Source organism: Panthera onca, chromosome D4, assembly GCF_046562875.1.
Source record: "Panthera onca isolate mPanOnc1 chromosome D4, mPanOnc1 haplotype 2, whole genome shotgun sequence".
NCBI classification, from domain to species: Eukaryota; Metazoa; Chordata; class Mammalia; order Carnivora; family Felidae; genus Panthera; species Panthera onca.
The window spans coordinates 7,800,154-7,806,153 of NC_138351.1; positions in this window are offsets into that span (position 1 = coordinate 7,800,154).

Below are 6,000 nucleotides of genomic sequence, written 5' to 3' on the forward strand. Positions count from 1 at the left end.
GACTCACGGACGAGGAGCTCCGTGCCACGAAAGTTCATTTGTCGTTGCCGAGGGGAGGTTCGGCGTGGGCCACTGATGACGTCCTTCGTTCATTGATTCACGCCGTCTCCCGGCCCTGACAGTTCACCGCATCGATTCCACCGACTCCTATGGAATCACTCAATTTGTATTAAGCTCCTACTGTGGGCTCAGTAGTGTATTGTGCCCTGGGGATGGGGGGAGGGGCAGGGGCGAGCTATGTAACGAGTAGAAGACCCATCCTGTGCCCTCCCGGAGTCTCTGGACTCCCCAGGGCAGTGAGATGTTGCAAACGTGACTCTCAAAATGTGTTACAACCTCCCATGTCTTCAGGACCAGCCCGGAAGCAGTGGGGTTTGAAATAACCGTGTGTGATGGGGACTGGGTGAAGTGGACAGTGAAAGTTGACGCCCTCCACCTCCTGCAAGGCATTCACATTTTTTTTTCAATCTTTCAAGTTCAAATCTAAAACAACAAAAGGTTCTATGGTCACATAAAGCTGATCTGAAGCTGAATCTTGCCCACAGCCACCTGTTTTGACTTGTATTTAAGACTATTGAGGGGCGCCTGGGTGGCTCAGTCGCTTGAGCGTCCGACTTCAGCTCAGGTCATGATCTCACGGTCCGTGAGTTCGAGCCCCACGTCGGGCTCTGTGCTGACGGCTCAGAGCCTGGAGCCCGTTTCAGATTCTGTGTGTCCCCCTCTCTCTGCCCCTCCCCTGCTCATGCTCTGTCTCTGTCTCAAAAATAAAAACATTAAAAAAATGTTTTTAAAAGAATATTGAATAATGATACTCTGTTATCATCCATAGTTTGTGGAACTCAATTTTATTATGTCATAATCATATCTCATATTAAATTAATAAGGTAGTATCTGATTATGGACCAAGATACTGTGACTTTTCTAAGGCCTCTGAGGTAAAGAAAGAATAGGTTAGAAATAATGAGGTCTTGGGGCTGAGGCCCAATAATTTATTTTTTGACACTAAGGAATAGGAAGACCAGGTAGAGAAGAGGTTTGGAAAAAGGAAATTGGAATCTCATGAAAGGTATGTGTATGGAGAAGGAGAAGGGGGAAACATCCTCTAGGGATATCTTCTAAAGTATCTTAAATGTTAGACTCGGTATTTTAGACTTTGTGCTATAGACAGAAGCCATTAGAATTTGGGGATGAGAAAGCAGACTGTTAATCTGATGGTCCTTGTTCAGGGTGGTTTGGGGGTGGGTAGAAGCTGGAGGCAGGTGGTTCAGCAGGTGGGTGGAGGCTGGCAGCAGGGAGGCCATGACAAAGCCATTGAAGAAGTCTGAAAATTAGGACAATAGAATCTGGACAGGGTGGGAGGGTCATAGAGAAGAAAGGGGCCATTAAACATCAGGAAGACATAATCAGGCAACTTATTTTAACGGTGCTTTAATGGTGCGTGGGGTGCAGGGAGGGGGAGACTGGCTCCTGTAAGAAAGAACTGGCTGGCCTTGGCTGAGTTGTGAAGTGAAGGTGGGATTATTTAATCATCAGGAATAAAGTATTGATTGAGAGAGTAATTACTCTGCCGACATAAGGACACAGTGGCCTTTATTTCATAGATTTGTATAGACATGTGACCTGAGTGAGATGAACTCAGGACTAAATAAAAGAGGAGGCCAAGTCAAAGCTTTTGGGGAGGGATTCCCAACCCTCTCCCCCCCACCCCCCACCCCCCACGGTGTGTGTTTGGCAATAGGGCCAGAGCAGGGAACACTTGGGATTATGCTGTGGAGTGGGTGCTGAGAGGCAATGGCGGGGGGGGGGGGGGGGGGGGGGGGGGGGGGGGCGGGCTCCTCTTGGATTCAGGTGTGGGTTCTTGTTACTGCTGCATATTCTTCCTATTGTGAAGGTGTCATTGTGGTAAATAGACTTTAGAGGATTATCAGGATACGTGTTGCTCATTCAGGAATTACGTGGGAAGAGAAGACGGAGGGATGCACATGGCCAGTTATCACGTCTGAACAGAGTCTCAGCCTCGGGCTGCTCACTTCACAAAGAGGCAGCGCTGTCGCTCAGGGGCTCCCCCAACCTGATGCGCCCCCCCAAAGCGGAAGGATTTAAATACATGAATGAGCCTCTGTAGACCTGCCTTACAACTGCAAACCCTTTGAGGTCAAAGAAGGGAGACATTGTTATCATCCTAGGTTTCAGTGGAAATAAACCACTATCTTGAAACCACGATCTTGAAACCACGATACCCAGTTTTGAAAAGACAGACTACAAAAGAATTGACAAGGTTGATTTTTGGGTAAGCTCAGTTTAAACAGATGCCAGAGCGGGGCGCCTGGGTGGCTCAGTCGGTTAAGCACCTGACTTCGGCTCCAGTCATGATCTTCGCGGTTCGTGAGTTCGAGCCCCACATTGGGCTCGCTGCTGTCAGACTGTGAGCGCAGACCCCGCTTCGGCTCCTCTGTCCCCTTCTCTCTGCCCTTCCCCCATTTGCGTTCTCCCAAACATAAACATTAAATAATAAAAAGTGATAACTTTTAAAGAGGTGGCGATCGGCTACCATCATGCATTGCCTTTTTACATTGCAGGTGGTTTTTTTCCAGCTTTATTGAGATATAATTGACAAATAAAATTGTGATGTATTTAAAGCGTACAGTGTGATAGTTTGATATACGTATACATGGTGAAAGGATTCACACCACTGAGTTAATGAGTACATCCATCACCTCATGTACTTACTCTCAGTAAATGTCCATTATGCAGTACAGCCAAGTATAGTCCCCGTGTTGTACATTAGATGAGAGTTTGTACCTGTTTACCGACCCTTCCCTCCGCCCCCCACCCCACAGCCCCTGGAAACCACCATCCTACTCTGTTTCTGTGAATTTGACTTTTTTTTTCTTCTGATTGCACATACAAGTGATACGATGCAGTGTATTTTTCTTCCTCTCTTTGGCTTCTTTCACAGCAGACTGCCCTCCAGCTTCATCCATGTTGTTGCAAATGGCAGCATTTTTGTTTTCAAGATTGAGTGACATTCTGCCTTGTGTAGGTATCACATTCGTTTTATCCACTCATCCATCATCAGTGGACATTTAGGTGGTTTTCACATCTTGGCTATTGCAAATAGTGCTGCAATGAACCTGGGAGTCGCATATCTTTTTATTTATTTATTTATTTAAAAAAATTTTTTTTAATGTTTTATTTATTTTTGAGACAGAGACAGAGCATGAATGGGGGAGGGTCAGAACGAGAGGGAGACACAGAATCCGAAGCAGGCTCCAGGCTCTGAGCCGTCAGCCCAGAGCCCGATGCGGGGCTCGAACTCACGGACCGCGAGATCGTGACCTGAGCCGAAGTCGGACGCTCAACCGACTGAGCCACCCAGGCGCCCCTCGCATATCTTTTTGAAATAGTGGTTTCATTTCTTTTGGATACGTGTCCTGAAACGGGATCGCTGGATCTTATGGTAGTTCTATTTTTAATTTCTTGAGGAGCCTCCATATCGTTTTCCACAGTGGCTGCACCATTGACATCCCATCAACAGTGCGAGAGGGCTCCCTTCTCTCCATATCCTCACCAGGAATTGTTCTCTCTTCTCTTTGATAATAGACATACTAGTGGATATGAAGTGACATCTCTTTGTGGTTTTGATTTTCATTTCTCCGATGATTAGTGATGTTGAGCACCTTTTCACGCACCAACTGACCGTTTGAATAGCTTCTTTTTGGAAAATGTCTGCTCAGATCCTTTGCCCATTTTTTTTTTAATTAAATTTTATTTAAATCCAAGTTAGTTAACATATGGTATAGTAATGATTTCAGGAGTAGAATTTAGTGATTCATCACCTACAGATAACACCCAGTGCTCATCCCAACAGGTGCCCTCCTTAATGCCCATCACCCATTTAGCCCCCACCCCCACCCAACACCCCTCCAGCAACCCTCAGTTTGTTCTCTTTTAAGAGTCTCTTACGGGGCGCCTGAGTGGCTTGGTTGGTTAAGCCTCCTACTTGGGCTCAGGTCATGATCTCACAGTCTGTGAGTTCGAGCCCCGCGTCGGGCTCTGTGCTGACCGCTCAGAGCCTGGAGCCTGTTTCAGATTCTGTGTCTCCTTCTCTCTCTGCCCCTCCCCTGTTCATGCTCTGTCTCTCTCTGTCTCAAAAATAAATAAACATAAAAAAATTAAAAAAAAAAATAGTCTCTTATGATTTGCCTCCCTCTCTCTTTTTATCTTATTTTTCCTTCCCTTCCCCTATATTCATCTATTTTGTTTCATAAATTCCACATATGAGTGAAATCATATGATGTTTATCTTCCTCTGATTGACTTATTTTGTTTAGCATAATACACTCTAGTTCCATCCATGTTGTTGCAAATGACAAGATTTCATTCTTTTTGATTGCCAAGTACTATTCCAACACACACACACACACACACACACACACACACACACACACACACACACACTTCTTTATCCATTCATCAATGGCCATTTGGGCTCTTTCTGTGATTTGGCTGTTGTTGATAATGCCTGCTATAAACCTTGGGGTGCATGTGCCCCTTGGAATCAGCATTTCTGTATCCTTTGGATAATTACCTGGTAGTTCCTTTGCCCATTCTTAAGTTGGGTTCTTTTTGGCTGTTGAGTTGTGGGAAGTCTTGTGTGCTGTGATTATGAACCCCTTATGCACAGATGGCATGTCTCCTCCCATGCATACATTGCCTTTTCATTTCATGGATGGTTTCTTTTGCTCTGAAGAAGATTTTTAGTTTGATGTTGTCCCGCTTGTTTATTTTTGCTTTAACCTTCACTTTTGGTGTCAACTCTGAAAAACTCATTGCCAGGATGGGTATAGCTTTTCCCCTACGGTTGCTCCTAGCAGTTTGACAGTTTCAGGCCTTACATTCAAGTCCCTCATCCATCTTGAGCTGATTTTTGTGTGGGGTGTACGTTAGGGTTCCAGCTTCATTCCGTTGCGTGTGAACGTCCGGGTTTCCCAGCACCATTTATTGAGGAGACTATTTTTTCCTCATTGTATATTCTTTGCTCCTTTGTCAACAATTAATTGAACACATATGCATGGGGTCACTTCTGGGCCCCCTCTTTGGTTTCATTGACCCCCCGTGTTTATTTTTATGCCAATAACATACTTTTTTGATTACTATGGCTTTGTAATATTATTTGAAATCAAGAAGTGTGAGGACTCCGTCTTTCTTTTCCTTTTTCAAGATTGCTTTGATTATTTGGGGTTTTTTTTTTTTTGTTTGTTTCCATATAGAAATGAAAGATTGTGATTTCTATTTCTAAAAATAAATACATTGGAATTTTGATAGGAATTTGGTTAAATCTATAGAAAGCTTTGGGTTGTATGGACATTTTAAAATCCTAATTCTTCCAATCTGTGAGCCTGGAGTATCTTTCCATTTATTTATGTCTCTTGCAATTTCTTTCATCAGTGTTTTCTTTTTTCATTTATTTATTTATTTTTTTAAATGTTTATTTTTGAGAGAGAGAGCACAAGTGGGGGAGGGGCAGAGAGAGAGACACACACAGAATCTGAAGCAAGCTCTGAGCTGTCAGCAAAGAGCCTGACACCAGGCTCGAACCCACGAACCATGAGATCATGATCCGAGCCACAGTCAGACGCTCAACCAATTGAACCACCCAGGCGCCCTGTTTCATCAGTGTTTTAGTATTCAGAGTCCAGGTCTTATACTTTCTTGGTTAAATTTATTCCTAAGTGTTTTATTCTTTTGTTTGTTTGTTTGTTTTGTTTTTTGGGTTTTTTTGTTTTATTCTTTTTGATGCTAGCATAAATAGAATTTTCTTAATTTCTTTTTTATTTTTTATTTTATTTTTATTTTTTTATTTTTTTTTTAATTTTTTTTTTTCAACGTTTATTTTATTTTTTGGGACAGAGAGAGACAGAGCATGAACGGGGGAGGGGCAGAGAGAGAGGGAGACACAGAATCGGAAACAGGCTCCAGGCTCCGAGCCATCAGCCCA